Source organism: Lactuca virosa, chromosome 3 (assembly GCF_052849685.1).
Source record: "Lactuca virosa cultivar CGN04683 chromosome 3, Lactuca_virosa_CGN04683_v6, whole genome shotgun sequence".
NCBI lineage: Eukaryota > Viridiplantae > Streptophyta > Magnoliopsida > Asterales > Asteraceae > Lactuca > Lactuca virosa.
The window spans coordinates 224,408,252-224,434,440 of NC_136428.1; the positions used below are offsets into that span (position 1 = coordinate 224,408,252).

Here is a 26,189-nt window from a genome sequence, read left to right on the forward strand (position 1 = left end):
TAGGAGGAAGTGTTTGTTAGAACGATAGTATATTCTATGTTTATGTCTTTAGTTTTCTCTGTTTTATCCTTGTTATTACTATTGCGAAAATTTGTATCGCATTTAGTGAATATAGACAGTAAGAGCGTTTCGATACTAAATGATGAAATCTCGTAATATGATCCCTACAAAGTCCCTCTATAATCACTTAGTGTAAACAAATCATATACAATTAAGATTGAGAAGACATTCGACTGAGTAACTCTGCCCTAAATCCACAATCAACCAAGAAACAGGAAATGAGACGGAATCACTCACCCTAAGCCTACAGAACCTTAACTATATATGACTCTAATGTTACACTAAGACATCATAGCTCACCTGTAAGGATCTTTAGTTTTTATATGAATGATGTGTTTTATTTGAATAAGAAGGCAATTTATGATTTTGAATTTTAATTGTCAAATACTTTTGTGAAAATTTGATGCTTAATTTTTGTTATTTGGAAAACGTACCAAAAATTCCAACAGGTTCCTCGTTGCTCCTTTATGTCCTGTTTGTTAAACTCCTCCTGCTCCTCCGTCATTCCTCTCTGTTGGACAATCTCTCTTGAAATTTCCTATTTCACCACATGCAAGGCATACTTGACGTGTACTAGAATCGGTAGTTGAGGTGATGTGTTGGGCCGGAGTCCTACAAAAGTGGGTGGTGTGCCCCTTCTTGTTGCATTTGCTACAATGCAACACTCGATAAACTCCATAATGATGGTAGTAGCACATGCTGCATTGTGGGAGGTTTCCATAATATGGTGTTGTTGGTGTTGAGGTAGTAAGGTCAGTTGGGGTATGGACTGCCACAGCTGCTTGTCTTTAGGTAGGCCCTTGAGTCGAATTGCCCCCTTTCCCGTTCTCAAACCTTCGTTTCATGTTCTTAGGTTTGGGGTTTGGGGTGTACTTCTAGGTAGACACTCGTTGGTTTACTTGGTTGTTACTACAGTTTGAGTTGTCGACACTGATTCCATTTTTGTTTGTGTTGTTAGCATTGAGATGTGCCATGACGGCTGTCACGGCAGCTGTGACCGCAGCTTGAAAGGTAGCAGAGTCTATCTGCAGAATTGGGCTTTCACCGGTTGGCCAGTTATTTCCATGTGAAGACATGATTATGTTGCATGATGTGAAACGAGTTCGTAAGTAATTATGGTCGTTTCTAGTTGTATTTTACTTATTTATATATACATATAAATTTTTTGGTTTTGTTGTGCGATTCTCAATTTTTCGACCTACATCCATATGATGTATTCATGGTAGTGAGTAGAATTTGATATTGTACAAAGGTTAAGTTCACCCGTCCTAGTATTACTCTTGTCCAAGCTTGCTTAACTGTGGATTTTTGATGGGATCCGATGCATTAGTGTTAGTATGATCGCACCCTATTAGTCTACGGGAAGGCACCTTTCTACCATAAGGTTTAAAAGAATGAAACGGTAGTAAGTCTTTAGTAGTAACTATAACTCGTGTGTCGATTGAACTATGTTATCTTGGTTCTGTGCGTATTATGTTCTGACTTTTATAGAGTTTTATAAACAATTCATAATAGATGTCTATATAGAATAAACTTATGAATTTTTAATAGTTATCGCCCTTAAACGATATTCTATGACTTGTTGTACTACTATTTGTTGTTACGAAAGAAGTGATAAACCTAACACATAGTGTGAGTAGTGTAATCACTAACTCACTAAGTTATATCATTTTATAAATTACTAGTGTGACGTATAGAGTGCTTTCTAGTTTTCTCTTGTTAGGTTAAGGTTCGTTAATGATCTCTCTAATGCTTTTCACTTCGTTCGATCTTTTCTCGGAATTCTCCTCATGAACCCTCTTTTGGTTCTTCCTCAACTCTTCTGTTTGATATTGTAATGGAGTGGTTACATCTATCTATGTTGTGCGTGCTAGAATGGGAATGTCTAAAGAATATATGAGATTAATAAAACAATTTTACTAAAAATAAATTTTAACGAGGATGATCCTTACCGTGTCTTTCTATAATCACGTAGTGTATACAGATTATATATAACCAATATCAAATAGACCTTCGAATAAGTGATCCTACTCTAAGACCACAACCAAACAAGGAACAGGAAGTAGAGTGAAAATCACAAATTCTAAGTCTATAAAATATCAATTATATATAACCTTAACGTATACACTCAGTAATTATAGACCTACCAGTAAAGGTCTTTTAGTTTTCACATAGGTTATTTATAGTACCTAAAATACTCCTATACTATTTTAATTGCATGTTTGATTCTAGAGCTTCTTGGTATACGAAGTTGATAAGCTTTTAGACTTTTTGTTATTGTATAGTATCATAAAATACTCCTATAGTATTTTAAACTTTATGTTTGGTTCTAGTATTCCTTTGTATATAGGGTTGGTAAGTTTTAGACTTGTTGCCACACCACAATCACTCCCAAACACATGTTGGTCGTATCTCAAATAAATATAGTTGATCAGGCTATATTTATCCAAAATATGATTACATAACTGTCTAGGTTTGACTGTAGTGTTCAACATCTAAATACTTTTGTTTTGTTCTTCTTGTGATACTTGTTCTAGTATATATATGCATGTATGTATACTTTCATAAAAATATTAATATATTTTAAAAGTAAAAGTCTTAGTTAAAGTGTTTTTATCCCATTGTATTTATAGTTGTATATCTTTTATGGGTTGATATACTTAGTTCACTATAAACATTGCTCTGATACCAATCTGTCACACCCTCAAACCGGAACGGCGGAAACGTTCGGGGGCGGAGGACGCCATGTATAGTATCATAACAATTGTATAATAGTAATCAAAGCAACAACAACCATTGTATTAATAACATAGTATATACATTGTGTTCAAAACATTACTTGTATAACATTAAAATTATTGCAAAAGATAAGGTGTAATGCTACTATGCTCCGTCTTCGTAACGCCTGAGAGGGTACCTGTCTACTAACTTTCCTGAGAATACAAGTGGTTCGAAAAAGTGTCAACATTTAAGTTGGTGAGTTCATAAGTATTTTGGTGGAAAAGATATTTTCTTTATTATTAAAAACGTTAATATGTTCTTCCAGAAAATCCAATATTTTCTTAGTAAACAAATCGTAATCTCAGTACTTTGAGACTAAAAAATATAAGTTTCTTATGTTTATAACCTGTGATTCGATATTCTGATTCATGTACTTACTATGAATCGTACTGTTACCTCCTATGATTACTTAGTGTATGCAAATTATATATAATAAAAATCGAACGGACGGTCGATTGGGTGAATCTACCCTAAGACCACAACCAAACAAGGAACAGGAAGAAAGGCCGAAATCACACATTCCACTGCTTATCAGATCTTCATTATATAGAATCCTAATGTATACATTAAGTAATCATAGACTTTAATAAAAAGAATACTCGATATATGTTTTTCTGAAGTTCTGTTTGTACCATATTAGTAACAATATAATGTTTTGTTTTTTGTGTAACTTATGTGTAAATCTAGAAAGTTAATACTTACAAATAATGTAATATAGTTTTATTATTTAAATAAGACCTTTGAAAGTATATTTGCCCTGAAATCCGAATGTAAGGTTAATAATCAAATAAAACTATTTGATAATATATTTTTCGTATATATATGTTGAATCTTTTATAAATATATTCCTAGTTGCATCCGCTCTACTGTAAGGCATTGTTTTCGATAAGCAGTTGTGTTTGTTTTCAAAAAGTCGAACTGTGAACTGTTCACCTGTAAAATAATGATATTGATCCTGGAAAATCCTATATTTTCCTTAAAAATCGGGTTGTAGTCTTAAACGTTCCAAGACCGCAGGTACAAGTATAAATGCCATACTTAGTTTGATGATACCTAGTTTTATTTGTAGTAAAACTAGCTGAAAATATGTTTGCTTTGTAAGTTAGATGCAATGTAAATACCCCTCTTTGACTGTTTAAATAAAATAATATTACTACATAAATGAGTCGATGTTTTCTCCATGTGAGTTCTTATAACCATACTGATGACCCATGATGGCCTGAAACGACGTTCTTCAGGCATCGGAATCGTTATGACATTTGTCACCCCAGGCCTGTCGGCCTAACTGTAACTAATAGTTTAGGTGCGGGATTGTCTGTCCCGTATAGATCTATGCACAAATTCACACTTTCTCTACAAGAGACTCTGGTTATAAGTCAGGACTTTGTTGGTACTTAGATAAGTACGTGAAGGCGTCTCACAAATAGCTTCAATGAATTTACTAGTAATAAAGTGGAAAACCTTTTTGTTTATGTGCTAACCTGAACTTTGTAAACATAGTCCGTTTATTCCATAAACTATACCTTTAAGTTTGTAAGATAGTTCATTTGATCTTTTGATGTAAAAATCATTGGGACTTAAGATATTTAACAGTAACGTTGTAGGCGTATTTAGTAGTTTCATATTCAAATACATGTTAACGGTAAAAAAATATAATAAACAATTTATATTTTTAAACACAAGATTTCTTGTGCTTTACTTGTATTCTCCCCCTAAAACAGTTTAAAAATTATGAAAACGTAGGGGTATGAACTCACCTCGTGTGCGTGTTTTTGGTTGGGTACAACTGGGTCGCAATAAATCCCCGGGCTAGAACATGTATAGTTTACTGTATCCAAACAATATTTACACACGATATCATATTTAAATCATATAAGAAGAAATTAAATACTAAGCAAAAGTGTTAGACAACACTTAATTATTGTAAGAAAACTTACAATAAGCCTTAGAATAGTTTGTACGTGTTCTTGGTATGTTCTTGGTGTTCTTAAGGAAGTTTTGGATCTTTTTGGCTGGAATTAACAAGATTGGAAGGTGATTTCGAAAGATGTTAATAACACTTGATGATTCCCGCAAGATCCTAAGAAGATTCAAGTGATATTTCGCATGATACTTGAGAGGGAAAATGGTGATTTCAGTTGTGTTCTTGAGAGGAAAGTGGTGATATTTCGGTGTGAATGTGTGAAAAAATGAGGTTGAGTTTTCGGCCTTAAGTATTTATAGTGGATAATTTGAGGTGACATTTGCATTGGAACATTCACCTTATCTTCTAAAAATGCGAGCCCAAGGAATAGAACCGAGAGATTTCGGTCTAAGGTCCATGCCAGTTTGCGGTCAGGAGGTGTTTGCGGTCCGAAGACATTTGCGGCCGAAAACAGGGTTTATTGTCTGAAGACGTTTGCGGCCAATAGCTCATTTTCGGTCCGAAGGTTCCTGGTCGAAAACAGTTCTCGGTGCGAGGCAAGTGGCTAGTCTGAGGGTTTTCGGTGGGGAGGTTCCCATGCGAGATTTCTCGGATTTTGGGCTTTTTGCCTTTAATCTTTGCAACACTTTTTAATAAAGGTTTATTCATATCAAAATCATTAATTTAACTTTAATAAATTAACAATTCAATAAATTTGACTTTTATTTGAAATATTTTGACTTTGGTTGACTTTTGTTGACTTTTATAGATTTGAAAATATCGGGTTGTCACAATACGCATATGCTTATGCACATATTTTTAAAAATATGCATATACACAAAAATAAATATGAATATGCATTAAAAATCATTTTTTTAAAGTTCTTTTTTTAAATATTAATTTCGAAATGTAAGGAGTATCTTCACTGATTTTAAAAAAAATTAAAAACAAAATAAAAAAATAAGAATATCTTTTTCAAATAAGTGAATATATACCTTATATTTCGTAATTAATATTTAAAAAAAGATTTTTTCAAAAAAAATGTATTTTTAATGCATATTCATATTTTTTTTGTGCAAATATACATTTTTAAAAAAAAGTGCATAAGTACATTCATATAATTTTTTTTTTCAAATTTGTTTTTGCAATTGTCTTAGATATATGTATGTACATGCACATATGAAATTTGGTACCTAAATTCACTATAGATAAAAATTTTGTTGGTTCTCTCCCTCAATTTAGTTTTCGATTGATCTTGCATATATATATATATATATATATATATATATATATATATATATATATATATATATATATATATATATATATATATATATATATATATATATATATATATATATATAACATCATACATGGTCCCTGTGCTTTCAAAACTTTTGATGATTGGTCCTTATTGGTAACTCTGTTAAGTTTTGTCCGTTAATTGAAGGGAATTTTTGTCATTTCACTACCACAAGGACCGTTTATGATGTTTTCTCTTATTTAAAAATAAAATGTAAAAAAAGTGAAATAGTATGCAAAGGTCTCTCTCTCTCTCTCTCTCTCTCTCGCTCTCTCTCTCTCTCTTTCTTTCTCGTCTTCTTCATCTTATATTTTTAACCAAAGCGAACTTCAACCAAAGATCTGAATAGATCTGAAAATCGATCTGAATAGGTCTAAAAGTTGAGTCACAGATCTAAACAGATGGAGAAGATGAACTGAGAATGGGGGTGGCGCTGTAAACCGATCCTGGCTGTGAACAATTTTCCTAAACTGTCGTCTCTCTTTCTTCGTTGGATCCTGCTAGGGTTTGCTCTTATTATCCGGCATCGTTGCTATGATAGCGGGTTCGACTTGTTGAAGTAGTCACTCGACGATTTAGGGTTTCTCCTTCAACTTGCATTTGGAGTGTAGATTCCAAATCGGAGTTTGTCAAGATTGCATTGCTTGGCTGTACTGATGATGGAGCTCACAATCTGCTTACCACGGCCTGTGTATTTGAGAGACTGATACAATTCAATCAACTCACTCAGCTGCTTCGGACCCTTGTAAAGACCACCATTCTCAGCAGGTGAAGTTAGGTAGCTTATGGTGTTGGCATAGCTTCTTCTCTTGGCAATGCTGGCTTCTGAAAGATTGTTAGCTGCATAATAGTATACATTTGGGATGTTCCCGATAAGACTGTAGGGAAAACAAGCATCACTCATCCCATCCTGTTTCCCAAGCATGAACTCTAACTGTAACACTCTAAATTTTCAAATAAAATTTTCATTTTTAAAATCACATAAAACTCAATATCACATTTCTCAAAAATCACAAATGTAAAAGTTGTCAAAACACAAGTCAACAATTATTTGATAATACGCCAGAATCCTCGAAAATATAAACTCCAACTGGTGTGTCCAATCAAGCCGACGTCTTCCCGCGATCCTTAGAAGTACCTGAACACATATCACACAACACTGTAAGCACAAAGCTTAGTGAGTTCCCCAAAATACCACACGCAAAATAATTAGCCTCTCATGGCTATAGCTCGATAAGGACCCTCCGGTCCATGTGTTCCAGTGAGGACCCTCCGGTCCCACAACTCGGGTTGGATCCTCCGGTCCTAACCAATAAAGCACATAATAATATACAACATAAATCACAAAGACAAATGCATGATATCACATAACTCAGTATAAGCATATAAGATCCTTCGGTCACACAGTATTACCACTCAGGTAAGTATAGTGAGAAGACTCACCTCGTATGTAAGCAAGTAGGTCTCGCACTCGATGATCAGTCTAGACTCCGCCTACATATCATAATCATCTCTAATTAACACTTAATAATAGAAACCCTAAAACGTTAGGCTACCCCTTTTCTAACTCTCGGAAAGGGTGAAAGACCATTTTACCCCTCCATGGTCTTCATAACTCATGTCTTGACCAAACCCTAAAAGTCAACTAATGTCACCACTCGAGTCAACAGTCCATGTTGACCCAACTCGTCGATTGCATCTATGCGACTCGTATAGTCCCTCCTGTTCTCAGAAAATCGGGAAGACTCAAACTCAACTCGCTAAGTTTTCTCATAAACTCGTCGAGTTTGCACGTCTCCAGACCATCGGGGAAAACCCTAACCGACTCGTCGAGTTGGCTCATGGACTCGTCGAGTCCCTCTAGTCCATTTCTCATTCAGAAGATTCTAAGCAGAAATAAAGTCCCAAACTCTAGATCTAGCCTCCCAAGGCTGAAATACCACGTAAAGCTGCAAGCTTTACATCCATGCATGACACCTAGGGCTCAAAATGCCAAAACAAAGCTCTAGAGAAGGTTCAACGTTTGGAACTTGGCCAATAGCTTGATAAAGCTTGGATCTTTATGCTCAAGGGACCTCATACAGTCCATATTTGAAGTTTCAACTTCATGTGATGCTCAAATGAATCAAAGGCTCAAAAAGGAATATGGAAATGGCCACAAACTTCCTAAAGAAGAGATCTACCCAAACAATGATCAAGGTGATAGCTTTTTACCTCCAATTAGCAGCTTGTACTGAAGGAACATTGGATCGAAAGCCTTCTTCTCGTTCCAAGCCTTTTTCTATTCTATCTCCTTCCAAGAAAGCACCAAATCACACACTTTTAGCCTCTCTCTCTCTCTCTCTCTCTCACAGATGATACCAGCTCGTTTAGGGTTTCTCTAAGGGTGTCAAAATGATAAAGGAGGCGGAAATGAAGGCTTAAGGTCTTTTAAATACGATGCAAATCCTGAAAATTAGGGTTTTCTTACTCAACACCTACTCGTCGAGTTGGGGTCCTCCAACTCATCGAGTATACTCTAAAAATCACGCGGGCATCTCCATCTCTACTCAACGAGTTGGGGCCTCCAAATCGTCGAGTTTCCCTAACAAAATGAATATAATGTAATTAAATATTACACTTGGGAGTCGGGATGTTACACTAACGACCCGTGGGTTTCAAAATTAAGAACCGCATCGGCTTTGAAGATCTTTTCAACATAAGTGTAATATGTTGCAAATCCCTGATGTGGGCGTGCTGATTTTGAGAAAAGCAGCCTCATGGGATCACCCTCGTACCCAAAAGTGGGTTGGAATCCAATGAATATGTTTTCGTATTGATTCCCAAAAACCAAGAGATTCTCCCCTATCAGAGTTCAAGTTCCTTGGAGGCTTTCCCCAATTCTCTTCCAAGGCAGTGGCATACGGAGTCAACTTCTAATACTCTTTCACTCGCATTTTGTATGCAAAATTCAGATTTGGACTACTGAACTGAGCCTCTTTGTCATGAAGAATGTCTTTAATCAAGGTTGCAGAAGTCTCAGGGAGTCCTTCAACATTGTAACCGTCTTTTTTTAGGTCTTGAAGCACTGAGAAAATGGACGTAAACACATTCAGGTATGCTGCAGATCCCACATTGCCTTTGTCTGGTGGGAAACTGAACACCGTGATCGCCACCCTCTTCTCAGTCTCCATGCAAGTTTTACATCAAAATATATTGAAAATTTACTCAAGATTTCGTCAATAGCTTTTCCTCATTTCTTTGCTTATTTAAAAAAAACACCATATGGAAAAAATAATTACCTTTGTTTTCCTCTTCAGTTCTGCCCATCTGACTGCTTTGGTGCAGAGCCGCTCCACCCTCTTGTGAAGTGCATGGGATTTACCGGTTCGTGGGTCTCGTCCTGAGAAAAAACTTGGTTTCATTCCTCCATCAAGTTCTGAAGAGCAACCTGCAAAGCTACATGAATCGGGTGAAGCCCCAAAGTGTTGTTAAGCCATTCCTCTGTTCTTATTTTTTTTAAATAAGAGAAACATCATAAATGGTCCCTATGATAGCGAAATGACGAAAATGCCCATCAGTTAACGGACAAAACTTAACGGCTCTAGAAATAAGGACCAATCGTCCAAAATTTTGAAAGCACACGGACCATCTATGATGTTTTTAAACCACGGGGACTAAACTTCAGATATGGGGAAACCACAGGGACCATTTATGATGTTTTCTCATATATATATATTTATCATTATTATGTAAAAAAAAACCTTATTTTTTAGAGAGCGCGTACAGCGCGTGTAGATTCCTATCCTTCGCCTAAAAATCTGTTTTTTTTCTTTTACTCTTAGAACTGTCACGCCTGTTGGGAGACATTAATTCCGAACGTTCCGCCTCTAAGCTTGACCGCTGCCAATCTTTCCCTTCCACCACTGCTTGCCTTTTGGTTTTACAATACACATTCACCGCTACGTTCTTTCCCCCATTGCAGATTTCCTCTCATTCTGTCATCCCGCAATCATTACAACCGGTAACCATCTATCCCTAAATAGAAGGTAAGAGACACACACATGGGCGATTTTGATGACAGCGATAACCAATGTGCTTCCCCTCATCTCTTTTTCTTCCCACTCTCAGTTGTTTTATGTTAACAATTTGTTAATTTTCTTGATAATTGTTGTTCTTAACAATTTTTTCATGCTAGGGTTTTCATCATCAGATGGAAGTCATCAAAACGGTTTAAGAGGCGTAGGTGGTGACCAAGCACTACTTGGGATGAAACCACCGTTTGCAAGCTAATTTTTCTCTACTGTTGATCTTTTTTGTTTTCTTGGTTAATATCAAAATCGAAAATCAAGGATTAGCAAACCATCATATGCCTCCAGCTCTCTGCGTTAATACAGAACTTACAGATTACGAAGACCATCTCATCGCCATCGTTTACCAAGAAAATGTTCATCTTGAAGGGAGCATTCAATTCGAAAAAAACCTAATATATAAATTCGAGTTTTAGGAAATCGGGGGAATTCACTTTCTCCATCTCTGTATTTATGTTTATTTATTAAGTTATGAGTTTTATATTGTTAAATTCAGTCACATGGCTTTGCTTGCTAGTGAAGATATACCGGCCATCTTTTCTTTTTGGCAATAGGTAGGCTTAGTCATGGCTTCTTCTGGAAAAATTACTCTCCGTCTTGCCATGATTGTTTATTGTGTTTATTTCTTCTCCTCCTCCTTCGAACGAAATGTTTTGTTGGTTTTTTGAATTGGGTCAACTTGATTTCTATCCCATAGTAATCGATCGAAAAAAAAGTGTAACATCCCTAAAATCATAGGGTAAAATTTTCATTTTTAATATATATTAAAACATTCATTTTTCTTTATTCAAACATTAAAAGTATTCCAGATTAAAACAACTATCAGAGCAAAGTCCCAAAATCACAAATTGCGGAAAAACACGGGTGTATGCACTGCGGTCAAGTCGGACCCTTCCCTTTCGAACCGGAAGTACCTGAAACCATAAACCACAAACTGTAAGCACAAAGCTTAGTGAGTTCCCCAAATACCACATACCATGCATATCATACGATCCATACATATCCAACAATTAATAGAAAGTGCTATGTGCCAACCATAGTGTTGCCATTATGCCACAATCTGTATCATTGTCTTCCTTGCCAGGCCGGGGCCAAAACTCTAGGTCTTACTGACAACTGCCAGGAGCCACCTCCTGGTCTTCCATGAAAGCATCACAAATACACATAGCATACAATCTACAACTACTTAACTAATTAACTGCCAGAGTTCAGACTCTGGTCTTGCATACAGATTGCCAGGAGCCGCCTCCTGGTCTTTCATTGGTGCCTTCGACCCATAGAATAGTGAGGAGACTCACCTTGACAGCCGAACCCATGAATAAATCTCTGACTGTTGATCTGCTAGAATCCCCGCGCTATCAAACAAATAACACCCAATTAACAATTGGGTTCCAAAAAAATCCAACAATCCATATATAGGGTAAAAAGACCATTTTACCCCTCACATAGTTGGGACCAAGACTAAGGCCCAAACTCTCCATCATAAAGGCCCAAAGGATAAACCCTTAAACAATCTAACTCATCCATAATCTCAAAAAGAAGACAAAAGTTATAATAAACTAGCCATGAAGAGATCTAATCATACACAAGCCAAAATAAAAACTTGATACCTTAAAAAGCTTCCCCACAACGTGATGGTTCTGGATCCAAAGTCCCTCCACCAAGCCAAACAACTTCAAGCTTCTCTTCTCTCCTTCCCAAGGGCAAAAATGTGCTCCAAAACCTTCTAAGAGCTCAAGAACACCACCAAGAGGCTACAAGGTCGATTTAGGGTTTTAGATTGTGGATGCTGACTTAGAAATGAGGGAAAGGAACTAACATTAAGCTTATATAGGGTACCACCAAGAGGCTACAAGGTCGATTTAGGGTTTTAGATTGTGGATCCCAGATTCACATTACGCTACGCGTAATCCTCACTATGCCTCACATACCCGCCTTCGCATCAGTATCCCCCGCATACTAGGGTTTTCCCTTAAACCCTAATTCCTTCCGAAGGCCATAACTTCCTCGATACAACTCTGATTCCGACCATTCTTATATCAATGAAAAGGTATCGAGAAGCTCTACACTATTATCAACTCATACTTGACTTACAGTACCTCGAACACAAAATCCAATTCCCATAAGGGCCCGCTGCCAATTTACTAAAATGCCCCTTGGCACCAAAACCAATTTCGAATGACCAAACCATCTACATTCATCGCCCCCGCCAAAAAGAGTAACGATTTGAAACAGGGCGTTACAACTCTCCCCTACTTAAATTAGATTTCATCCTCGAAATTAGTCCTTACCTTTCCCAACACGCCAAAAAACCTGAGCAACACAACCACAAACCTGAGAATGCCACAGCCTTCCAAAGGCAACCGAAACCAACCCTAGCAGAACTCACCAAACCTGAAGAATAACGAACCTTAAACCCTTGCAGAAAACCACCTCTACCTTTCCTAAAACCCGTAATCTCAAATTAGTCTGACTCCCGACTGACCGCGCACATTGACCCACTACTCTGCCAAATCCACAATGAATTCCAGTCCAAACCAAAACACTTCCCACCCTTGAAGCTTCCATGGGGAAACCCAAATCACTTACCTTAGCATATGCCCCGAATCACAAGCGACCCCACACACGAATCCCAAATAACTGAAACCACTCTGACTAATCTTGTTGCTCCCTATCTGCCATCCAAAAGCAGTCGAGACCTCCTAGGTCCCAACTTGTCTGCTAACCATCAGAAACACAGGACTCCTGCCCGGTTGCTGAGTCGAAAGACACACATGCACAATGGCCCCACGCGACTCCCGAGAGAACCTTATCTGGTGATAATTGCCCAAACCATTACGCCACCAGTTCCAATTCTAAAAGATTGCTACCTGACCAACTGTAGTCTCATACCATGCCCGGTCTCCAATCGACCTACTACTTCTTGATTTCCAAACATGATGTGCCCCCCCCCACAGTCTTACGAACTGACCCACCCCGGTCTAAACCATCTGAAGAAATCTGTGACTAGTCATGGATTTTCCACACCCTCACCGTTGTACAAGGATCGATGAATACTACGGGCCACCCCGTAGTCTTACAACACTCCCACACTAACTGACAACTAGTGAATGCTACAGGCCACCCCGCATTCTTACAACAATTCTACACTAACCGCCAACTAGTGAATGCTACGGGTCACCCCGTAGTCTTACAACACTTCTACCTTGCCATAGCCACCACCCATGGTCTTACCGCTCATCTATCAATCCAAGAACATCCAGAATCAAACACGAACTCGAGCAAGCACCCAAGTTAAACTCGAGTCATGACTGAAATCCCCAACCTGGGCCCACTAAAGCCAACTAACCATCACCAAGGAGGTGCTAACCAACTGTTAGGAAGTTTCCCGAACTCCCAACTCGCATAATCCTCAATCCAGATGGTCACTTGGTCCGTCTTTCACCCCCTGACGGGGATGTGAAACTCATCGTAGTTTCATGCATGCTTCAGATCCTGAATACTCAGACGGTCCTCCCCTACTTGGATTCGACTAATCCCTTACAACGCACAAGGTTTGAAGGATACCCAATCCATCTTAAATTGCTGACAACCTGCACTTACTAATGCTAGTGATCCATTACTAGCCAAACCCAAAGACAGCACAACCCATGAACACCGTATGAACACTCTTCGAAATCCCAACAAATCTGATAACTCTAGATGCATCCTATGATACAACACCCAAATCTTGAAGTCCTTGAAACTGATTTGAAGACCAAAACCTTAGCAATAGACCCCTTCTCTTGGCACTCCCAGTGACCAACCGAGCACAAAATCTATAACCACTGAACCCCGACAATGTTGAGAACTAACCCGTTGAATCCTGACCATAGACCTTCCATAGAGTACCCCTGAACCGATCTCGGTCATAAACCAGAATGACAATCGAACACTTTGGAACCCGCCACATGAGATACAACCCCTCACTAACCTATTAATAATTCATGGCATGCAACTGGCATATAACAATTCTTGAAGATATAATCCAAGCATAAACAAATAATTAAACCAAAGATAACGCTTACCCAAATCGATGCAAGATTCCAAACAACATAAATACTCATAAAACCCGAAAAGAAATCAAAAGATAACATACCTGCAATATCTTCTGATGGAGTCCTGACCTCCCCTGTCTAACACTGCAATGCCCGACTCCTCTCTGATGGGGCTCTAACCCTACGTTCACGTCCATCAGTAATCCTCAAAGTAGCCGGAGCAGGTGCACTCACTGCTCCGCCCCTCAATGTCGGACAGTCGGTCTTCTTATGGCCCACCTAGTTACAGTGAAAATATAACAGGCTTGCCCCCTGAGGGCAATCCCTGCTGACATGACCAACCCTGACATACTTGTAGCAACACAAACCCCTGGAACGACAAACCCCGTCGTGCAGTTTCCCGCATGTGTTGTACTGACTCCGGCCCTGCTGGCCTCTCAATCGCTGATCAGAAGTCTTGGATCTCTTCTCGGGACCCTCACCACCTGCACCTGATCTGGCCCCCTCTTCCCAAGGTTCTCCAAATCGACCTATAACTCTCGGGCTCTACAAATCATATCATTCAGGGTCTTGCACCCAGATATACTCACAAACTCCCTTATACCATCCCGCAACATATCATGATACCTCACCTTCTTCATTTCCTCATTTGCTGCATACTGCAGAACCAATAAAGCCCTCTCTCGGAACTTGGCAATAATATTTGCCATCGTCTCAGTAGTCTGGCAGAGATCCTAAAACTCTAGCACCAACTGTTGCATCTCAATCACCGGTGCAAAATCATCTCGGAACCTGGTCGATAAATCATCCCATGACATTGCATGAACAACATCATCACCCACCTCACGACCAACCTCTTCCCACCAATCTCATCCCCTTACCTTCAATAGGTAGTAAGCATATCTGACATTCGCCTCCTCGGGGCAGAAATGTAACACCTTGTTTTGATTTGTTCCTAGGTTGGGGATGGTGATTAGGATAGGTATTATCAGGCTTCGGATCCTCGAGGAGTTGGGTTTTAGACTCATTTGGGGTTGGATAAGGTATTTTGAATGGTGCGGGTATTCGGTTTGTGCTTTGGAATCTAAGGGCATTTTGGTAATTTGTCATCTCTGGCTTTTATGGAAAGAGGTTGTTCGTTCAGGATATCATATGGCGAGTATTAATTTATAATAGTAGAGAGCGTCTCGATACCTTTTTAGGGATATATAGATGGTCGAAATCGAAGTTGTATCGAGAGAGTTATGGCCTTCGGAAGAATTACGGTTTGTGGAAAACCCTAGTACGCGGGGCGTACCATGGAGGTACATAGGGTGTACTGATGCGAATCCGGTTACGAAAGGCATAGTGTAAAGTACGCATAGCGTATGTGTGAGGTTTGGGTCGGGGTGCGAGACCTCGTATGCTGGGCGTACGAGGTGGTATGTTGGGCGTACGAAGGGCAGATTAAAAACCCTAACTTTAGGGTTGTACCCTATATAAGCATCATGTTAGCCTATTTCATCATTTTCTAAGTCAGTCCCTACCCTCTAAAACCCTAGAATTCGTCCTTAAGTCTTCATGGTTGCATCTTGAGCTTATGGTGTCCATTTTTGGTGTATTTGGTCCATTTCTAAGAAGGTGGAGCTTGGTGCAAGGATGGGAATCAAGGAAGAGCTTATGGATCTTGCTTATGTGTCTCGTTTCCAGCTTGTTGGAGGTATAAAGCTTTGAACTTGATCATTGTTGTCTTAGATCTACCATTTATGAGTTTTGGTTTATTTTGGTCCTAAGAATGAGATCTAGTGGTCTTGATTCCATTCTGGGAGCTTTGACTTGCCCGTCTTAGTGTTTCTGAGGTTGAAGGTCCATAAAGTTGGCACATTTAGAGTTTAAATCCATCCATTCATGAGTTGGGGCCATATTTATGATAGTAGAATGTTATATTTTGAGTTTGGGTTCATTTGGGGTATGCAAAGTCACCAAGTCAGTTACTTTATGGGTTTAGACTTTATTTAGGACTCAAATTTGTGGTTTGAACCCTTAGGCTAGGTATTAAGTGCTTAATGGAAATAGTGGGCTTAATAGGGGAGTACGATGGGCATACAAGCATGTACGCGCACGTACAGTTGGGTACGCCCTACGTACTCAGTCAGAATGGACTTCGCATTTGTGGGCCTCAGTTTGGGCCATTTCTTGGACCTAGTTGTTGTGGTCCTTCGTGGGTCATCTGAAAGAAGGATTTTAGACTAAGGTAATTAGTGGGCTTTAGGGTAAGGCCCATTAGAGAGGTCTGGGCCCAATTTGGAAATCTGGGCCATAATTGGGCTTTGGATAATTATCGGTTAATGGGCCATCGGAACGCAAAATGTATTGGACTAGAATGAATGGTTGGGCCTTAAGGTAAGCCCCATGCAAGGGGTTTGGGCCCAATTTGGAAAATTGGGCCATTAGTTGATTTAGTGGCCTTTGGACATTTCAGATTGTGAGTTTAGGCCTTAGTTTTGGACAAGGCTAGGTTAGGGGTAAAATGGTCTTTTACCCCAGGTAGGGAGTTTTGGTGATCGATTGGAACCCAATTGTTAATTGGGTGTTGTTTTGCTATTGATAGTTCGTGGATCTGCCAGCCAATAGCCAAGAGTGTTTCTGTATGATTCAGTAGTGCGAGGTGAGTCTTCTCACTATATCCATGGGTCGATTGCACCAATTCCGGCCCATTACGTGTTATATGGTATGCTAGTTTTCTCTGTGATAATTGCATGGAAGACCCCGGGGGAAGCCCGTGGCAATTGGATGTTAGACCATGGGGGGAAACCATGGCATTCCAGGAAAAGACCATGGGGGAGCCCATGGCATATTTGATAAAGACCATGGGGGAAGCCCTTGGCAACTATATGTGTGTGCATGATAATCTGCGGTTGTATGTGGTATGGTATTTTGGGGAACTCACTAAGCTTTATTCTTACGGTTTTCAATTTATGTTTCAGGTACTCCGGTTTTCAAATGGAAGAGCTCGGGATGAATGCAGAGCACACACCACATGTTTCTGCTTTCCGTGAATTACTCTGGTTTAATCATGTTTTGCTAAATATTAGTTACACTGGTTTTATGGAAACAATCTGTATTAACGATTTATTAATCTAAAAGCAAAAAAAAAATATATGTCCTGATTTTCGGGACGTTACAAGTTGGTATCAGAGCCTTGGCTTGAGGTATTCGGACATACTCTCGGGGGTCTGAACTCAAATTGAGGATTGGTAAAGTTTTCAAAAAGAAAAGTATTTTCAAGGAAAAAGTTTTCTAAGATAAGAGAAGGGTGTGGTGCATACAATCAGTCGAGCTCAAGTAAGGTTTCCCAAAATACCCATACATGTTATCTGTTATGATTTGATTTATGAATCGGTGAATTGCATGCTAGTTAGGGATAAGGACCTGCTTAGTTTTTGCATGATAGAATGCTAGGATAGATGACTATGTATGTTTATTGTATGAGCTGGTAGACTTGCACGCTAGAACTGATTAGTTATCGATAGCTTGGCTTGATATGTGTGATGCTTAGTAGTCTTAGGAGTATTGGATGCTATGCTTTAATGGAAATATCTATTGGTATCATTAACTGCTAAGTGTATGCTTTAAAAATTGTATATGGTTAGGATCTTATAGCCCTAGAATAATTCATTTGGCCTTACTTCCTGTTCCTTGTCTGGTTGTGGTCCTAGGGTAGAGTCTATTATTCGATAGTCTATTTGATACTATTCTATGTATAATTTGCATGCATAAGGCAGTCGGCAGTGAGGGTGTAAATGGATAGCATGAGTTGTGGTATGAGGGTTGAATGTTCTATGATAGTTTTATAGATTGGAGTGTTATTGTATGAATGTTGCTTTCTTTGTGCTTTGTGGAACTCCTAGATAATGAGAGTCAGCTACTAAGTTAATATGATGGTATTCATGAGGTGGATGACTGGCATTATGAGGAGTTCTTCAGCAACGGATGGCAGAGTGAGGATGGTAACCTAGGTGAGCCTAGGGAGTGTTGCAGTGGTTGTAGCCGCGTTGTTTAGTGAGCTTTGGCGCCTCAGTGGAATGGGCGACTTAGAGGATTCAGGATGATTCCTCAGGAAAGTATGGATAGGTGTGGAAGGTAGTATTGGGCCCGTACTACTAAAGGAACAGGATCCATACTCGAATCGGGGAGAGTCTTGGAGAATCTACGAATCTTGGGGAAGAGAATCCTTGAGTATGTTATGATCTTCTCCCTGATTGTATTTCAGTTCGGTGATGAGCTTTCAGGAAGGAGGTTTAGGTTCTGGTTCTGGCTCAGGTAAGGGTACTGAGTCGATTAGCGAGCAGATGCGGGAATTCACCTCCTCGGAGACTACTCGCGGTGTTTTGGAGAAGACTTTTGTTATTTGGTTGGATCAAGGAAGGTTTTTGGAGATCTTGGATGAGCCTATGGGAGCGATCCGTGCTGAGGTTATGGCTATCGTTGGAGCTCGCACTCTTTCTTTTCGTGAATTTCGTTCTTGTGGAGCTCCTGCATTCTATAGGGAGTGGGACCCCGTAGGAGGTGGTTAGCGGTTATGGCTAAAACGTTCAGGACAAGTGTCTGTCCGGGGAGGGGAAGGTCAGATATGCTTCATGCCTATTGAAAGACAGGGCACAGGCTTGGTGGGAAGAGATTGGTCGTGAGGTGGGTGATGATGTTATTGATATTATGTCGGGAGATGATTTCTCGATCAGGTCAGGTGCATATAGTAGAGAGTCTTGGAAAGAGACCCAAGACTTCTTATTAGGGTTTGAGAGGCCAGCAGGGCTGGGGTCAGTGCAGCACATGCAGGAAACTTCACGATGGGGTTTTTGTTCCAGGGGTATGAGTTGCTACAAGTGTAGCAGGATTAATCATGTCAGCAACGATTGTCCTAAGGGGCAAGCCCGTTATGTTTTCTCTACAACTAAGTGGGCCACAAGAGGGTCGTCTGTCTGAGGAGAAGGGGAGGAGCGGTGAGTGCGCCTGCTTCGAATATTTTGCGGATCCCTGATAGTCGTGAGGATAAGGCAGGAGCCCCAACAGTGAAGAGCTGATCATTGCAGTGTCAGTCAGGGGAGGTCCATGCTCCGTCAGGTGATTTTGCGGGCATATTAGCTTTTGCGTTCTTTTCGGTTATTATCAGTTTTCATGATTTGGGTAAGCATTATCTTCGCTTTATTTCTCTGTTATTGTTGGGGTGTATTTTCGAGAATTGATTTATACCTTTTGCATGCCATGAATCATTAGTGGGCTATCGAGGGGGTTGTATCTTGTGTAGCGGATTCCAATGTGTTCGGTTCATATTTTGGGTTTGGTCGAGATCGGTTCAAGGGAATTATGTGGGAGGTATATGGCCAGGATTCAACAAATTAGTTCTCTAGTAATCATCATGGTTCAGTGGTTCTAGTATTTATTTCGGTAGGAGCGGAGTTGTTTATGGAAGAACTTTTGGGTTCAAGCATTATTGTTGCTAGGACGGGAGTGGTGTAGGAAGATGGTAGTGTCAGCTGTATGGGTTGTTTGGTTATCAGAAGTGTCATAGGAGCTTTATATTCGCATGGGTTGCAGTCAGTTAGAATCCAATAATTCTTTGGAATTGGAAGTGGGATAAGATACGTCGGTTCAAGGCGAGGCTTATACTTTTAGTCGCCAGTGTAAGAGATCGGGGAATTGGTATAGTATCATGGAAGGTGATCTGGATTATCTGATGGGTTGAGATTTCAAGGGTATCCATCAGGGTTTCAGGAATCGGGTGATCAATGAGTTTGGCTAGCAATGGAACGTTAGTATTGTCCAACGCAGGGTATGGGCGGTTCACGCTATTTAAGGGAGATGGATTAGAAATTCATAAGGGTTAAAAGGTGAGAGACATTCGTCGAGCCCAAGTAGGGGAGAGTTAAGTGGCTATTCAGATTGAGGTTGTGTTGGTAGGGGTTCAGGAAACTCCCGAGCGCAGGTCGGCATCCCCATAGTTATTCATATTAGGTCGTGGGATTTGAATGCATGACCCGAACTCCTGATTGGTTACAGGATTCGGCTTAGGGTGCGTGGTATTGTGTTGGTTTGAGTATGGTAAGGCCATGAGTGGTAACCATGGTTGGTTGGAGGTGTTGTAAGACTGCGATGGGATCGTAGCAATCACCAGTTCGAGGTAAATCATTATTAGAAATGGTCAAGTGTGATGGGGAATCAGTTTATGCCTTGGGGTCTGGGTCGGAGTTGGGCCTGTATAGCTTTAGATGAGTAGGAACCATGGGTGAGGCCCATGTGATTATTGTATATCAAGCGGGTCCTGGTAGAGACCGTTGGGTCAAGGTAGAGACCGTTAGGTCAAGGTATTGGATCTTGAGTTGCGGGATCTTGTGGGGGATCAGTGTGTGACGCGGAAGGGTTTTAGGCTGGGTAGCCTTGTTGGTTGGACTCTTGGGAACTTGGTGTTTGGACCATATGCGAGACTGGTAGTCTCAGAGATGATTTGGAAGTAATTATTTATCGGTAGGTGAGGGTTCATCGGGATTCGGAAGGTTGTGGTGTGGAATGCAAGCGTAGATTCAAGAATCTCGGGTTGGGAGTGGACTATTGAATTGATTTTGGGTAAGATCTCGAGTCAGGTATCGCGCGTGTTTTGTGCAAGAGTTCGTTTCAGTGGAATAAGAATTGGGGTATCTATATGCCAAGGGCATCAATCGTAGGGTTCAAGGGTAAAGAATGAGTTTAGTTTTTATAGCAATCGAGCCATTGTGTTGTGTTTTGGGTTGGTTCTGCCTACGAGAGGGCCTCAACGTGTTTGGAATCAGGAGAAGGTAGGTTGATTGGATATCGGGTATGTTATGAGACTACATTTGGTCTCGTGGCATTCTTTTAGTAGTAGGTTTGGTGTCAATGTGGTTTGGGGTATTATCGCCAGATAAGGTTGCTCTCGGAAGTCGCGTGGAGCTACTGTGTGTTTGTATGTTTTTTGGCTCATCAATCAAATTGGAGTTCGGTGATTTCAGTTAGTTGGTAGATAAATTGGGACCAGGGAGGTCCCGGCTACCTTTGGGAAGCAGATAGATGGCAGCAAGACGAGTCGGAGTGGTTTCGGTGATTTGGGCTTCGTGTGAGGAGTCTCTTGTATCTCGGGGTATATGTTAAGTCGATCGCAGTAGGATTAACCGTTGCAAGGAGGAATCTTCTACTCGAAGGATTATCTTAACCTTCTGTCAAGTGCAAGTATTCTGCAGCTGTTTAGGATGAGTGGTTTTGTTCCATTGGCAGCATCAATATAATCATGGTTGGATGTATTGTGTTAGTCTGATATTCACGAGGAAATGGTATGATAGTGGTTCAGTGTGGGCGGTTTGTTAGGAAGACATATCAATTTAAGGATTCGAGTTTCAGGAGAGATAGAAGTGGTTTTCTGCAAGGGGGTTTAAGGTTCATTCTTTTTGGTAAGTTCTACTAGGGTTGGGTTCGGTTTCCTTGGAAAGGTTGTAGTATTCTTGGGTTGTGGTGGTGTTTTCTAGATTGTTGGACGTGTTTGGAAAGGCAAGGATGGACTTCGAGGACAAAATCTAACTTAAGTAAGGGAGAGTTGTAACGCCTTCTTTCGATTTGTTCCTACGTTAGGGATGGTGATTAGGTTGGGTATTATGAGGCTTCAGATCCTCGAGGAGTTGGGTTTTAGACTCAGTTGGGGTTGGATAATGTATATTGAATGATTAAGGTATTCGATTTTTGTTTTGGAATCTAAGGGCATTTTGGTAATTTGTCAGCTCGGGATTTTATGGAAAGCGGATGTTTGTTCGGGATATCATATGGCGAGTATGAATTGCTAATAGTGTAGAGCGTCTCGAAACCTTTTTAGGGATATATAGATGATCGAAGTCAGAGTTGTATTGAGAGAGTTATGGCCTTCAGAAGAATTAGGGTTTGGGGAAAACCTTGGTACGAGGGGCCGTACCAGGGAGGTATGCGAGGCATACTGATGCGAAGTCGGTTACGCAAGGCGTAGTGTAGAGTACGTGTAGCGTAGGTGCGAGGTTTGGGTTGGGTGCGAGACCTCGTACGCGGGGCGTACAAGGTGGTATGTTGGGCGTACGAAGGGCTGATTAAAAACCCTAATTTTAGGGTTGTACCCTATATAAGCATTATGTTAGCCTCTTTCTTCATTTTCGAAGTCATCCCCCACCCTATAAAGCACTAGAATTCGTCCTTAAGTCTTGATGGTGGCATCTTGAGCTTATGGTGTCCATTTTTGGTGTATTTGGTCCATTTCTAAGAAGGTGGAGCTTAGTGCAAGGATGGGAATCAAGGAAGAGCTTATGGATCTTGCTTGCGTGTCATTTCCAGCTTGTTGGAGGTATAAAGCTTTGAAATTGATCATTGATGTCTTAGATCTAGCATTTATGAGTTTTGGTTCATTTTAGTCCCAAGAATGAGATCTAGTGGTCTTGATTCCACTCCAAGAGCTTTAAGTTGCCCCTCTTAGTGTTTCTAAGGTTCCAGGTCCATAAAGTTGGCACCTTTAGAGTTTAAATCCATCCATGCATGAGTTGGGGCCATTTTCATGATAGTAGAATATTATATTTTGAGTTTGGGATCATTTGGGGGATGCAAAGTCACCAAGTCAGTGACTTTATGGGTTTAGACTTTGTTTAGGACTCAGATTTGTGGTTTGAACCCTTGGGCTAGGCATTAAGTGCTTAATGGAAATAGTGAGCTTAATAGAGGAGTACGCTGGGCGTACAAGCCTGTACGCGCAGCGTACAAGCCATCAAGCGTGTACGCGCAGTATACAGCTGGATACGCCCTGCATACTCAGTCAGAATGGACTACACATTTGTGGGCCTCGGTTTGGGCCATTTCTTGGACCTAGTTGTTGTGGGCCTTCGTGGGCCATTTGAAAGCAGGCTTTTGGACTAAGGAAATTATTGGGCTTTAGGGTAAGGCTCATTGGGGAGGTAATTTGGAAAATTAGGCCATAACTGGCCTTTGGATAATTATTGGTTAATGGGCCATCGGAATGCAAAATGTATTGGACTAGAATGAATGGTTGGGCCTTAAGGTAAGGCCCATGTAAGGGGTTTGGGCCCAATTTGAAAAATTAGGGCATTGGTTGATTTATTGGCCTTTGGGCCTTTCAGATTGTGAGTCTGTGCCTTAGTTTTGGATAAGGCTAGGGTAGGGGTAAAATGGTCTTTTTACCCCAGGTAGGGAGTTGTGATTATGAATTGGAACCCAATTGTTAATTGGGTGTTTTTTTGTTATTGATCGTTCGTGGATGTGTCAGCCAGCAGTCAAGAGTGTTTCTGTATGATTCAGCAGTGCGAGGTGAGTCTTCCCACTATATCTATGGGTTGAAGGCACCAATGTCGGCCCATTACGTTTTATGTGGTATGCTAGTTGTCTCTGTGATACTTGCATGGAAGACCCCCGGGGGAGCCCGTGGCAATTGGATGTCAGACCATGGGGGGAAAGCCCATGGCACTCCAGGAAAAGACCATGGGGTGTCCATGGCATAATTGATAAAGACCATGGGGGAGCCCATGGCAACTATATGTATGTGCATGATAATTTGCGGTTGTATGTGGTATGGTATTTTAGGGAACTCACTAAGCTTTGTGCTTACGGTTTTCAGTTTATGTTTCAGTTACTCCGGTTTTCAAATGGAAGAGCTCGGGATGATTGCAGGGCACACACCACATGTTTCCGCTTTCTGTGAATTACTCTTGTTTAATGATGTTTTGCTAAATATTGGTTACTCTGGTTTTATGAAAACAATTTGTACTAACAATTTATTAATCTAAAAACAAAAAAAAATTATGTCCTGATTTTCGGGACGTTACAAGAAACTCGTCCTGAACGCGTTAGCCATATCCGCTAATCACCTCCTACTGGCAATGGGGTCCCTCTCCCCATAGAACGCAGGAGCTCTGCACGCACGGAACTCACGAAAAGAAAGAGTGAGAGCTCCGATGATAGCCATAATCTCAGCACGGAATCCACCCAAGCGCTCATCCAAGATCTCCAATATCCCCTCCTTGACCGAACCAAATATCATAGGAGTCTGCTCCAAAATACTGTGAGTAATCTCCGATGAGATGAACTCCTGCATCTGCTCGCTAATCGGCTAAGTACCTGCACCTGAGCCGGAACCAGAACCTCCTCCCTGAGTGCTCATCACCAAACTAAAATACAACATGCCAAAGATTAGAACATACCCAATAATCCTCCTCCCATAAGCTTCTTAGATTCTCCAAGACTCCTCCTAATTCAAGTATGGATCGGGTTCTTTCACTAGTACGGGCCCAATACTACCTTCCACACATATCCATACTTTCCTCAAGGATCATCTCGAATCCTCTAAGTCACATTCTCAAACCGATGCACCAAAAACTCTCTAAATAGCGCAACCAAACCCACTGAAGCACTTTTTAGGCTCTCCTAGGTTCCCGACCTCACCCAACCCTCAGATGTTGAAGGACTCACACCAATGTCAACCAGCTTCCACATGAATATAGTCACATGCAACAGAGATCAGATAATCCTTCGAGTAAAAGACTCAACCCCAGAACGGTTGGACTCAAACAAGAGTTGTGCAATAGGGTCAGATCCATCACTCTAAGATTATTTAACCCGTGCCACATGTGGCTTAGCATATTCATTTAGCAGTCAATTCACACCACTAAGAGTCCCACAAATCACATAGCAAGCAACATTCAGGCAACGAGAAATCTAACTAGCATACACTAATTAGGTCATTCTATCCACATATCTAAAAACCATACTAGCATGCAATTCTAAAAGCTCAAACAATCAGACATATAAAGACATCTCTCCTATCATGAAATACTGAGCAGATCCTTAGCCCTAATCTGGCATACAATTCACATAATCATATTATATATCATAATAAACATTTATTGGTAATCTGGGAACCACTTACGTGAGCTCTGCCGATTGCACGCATCACACCCGTTTCTTTGATTAGAAATCATTTTTAATAAAACATTTATTTTATGAAAATTTTCACCAAACCCTCAGTTTGAGTCCAGGCATAACCAAGAGTATGCCCGAATCCCTCAAACCACGGCTCTGATACCAACTTGTAACATCCTGAAAATCATAGGGCAAAATTTTCATTTTTAATATATATTCAAACATTCATTTATCTTTATTCAAACATTAACAGTGTTCCAGAGTAAAACAACTATCAGAGCAAAGTCCCAAATCACAAATTGCGGAAAAACACGGGTGTATACGCTGAGATCAAGTCGGACCCTTCCCTTTCGAACCGGAAGTACCTGAAACCATAAACCATAAACTATAAGCACAAATCTTAGTGATTTCCCCAAATACCACATACCATACATATCATACGAGCCATACATATCATACATATCCAACAATCAATAGAAAGTGCTATGTGCCAACCATAGTCTTGCCATTATACCACAAGTCGTATCATGGTCTTCCTTGCCAGGCCGGGAAAAACCCTAGGTCTTACAAAGAAGTTCCTGGAGCCACCTCCTTGTCTTCCATGCAAGCATCATGTTGGGTATAATAGTGTTGCGTCTTGGGCTCGGTCCTTAGCCCAGTTTTGTTATCCGGTTTGGGCCTGTCCAACCGTGTTTGTTTTATTAGGGTTTAGTATTTAAGGTGCATGCGTGCATCCTTTATTGTGAGCGCTTTAATTATAATTCTGATATAGTACTGTAAACCCTAGCTCGCCTCTACAGTGGAAGTTCTTAATCGAGCTCTGCTGAGGCGTGACTACATTTGAATCATTAAGCATTACTTGATTATATATTGTGTTGATTGTGTTTGTTTGCTTTTATTGTTTAACCTGTTGAAGATCTAATCGATCTAAGAGTTTTCAAATTCATCAATTGGTATCAGAGCAGGAGACTGTGTAATTAATACACATCTCTTCTGTTGAAGAAGATCTTAGGGTTTTCCGCTTTGATTGATATTGTAAGAGCCGTCATTTACTATTGACGTAGTTCTTTAAATATTTGATCTTACCCTAACGTTATTTACAAGTC

At 40.3% G+C, this 26,189-nt stretch overlaps 1 pseudogene; it reads right to left on the minus strand.

Moving 5' to 3' along the window:
• Positions 1–6,636: 6,636 nt before the first annotated feature.
• On the minus strand, positions 6,637–9,451 carry LOC145164439 (magnesium-chelatase subunit ChlH, chloroplastic pseudogene; annotated as a pseudogene).
• Between the last annotated feature and the right edge of the window lie 16,738 nt (positions 9,452–26,189).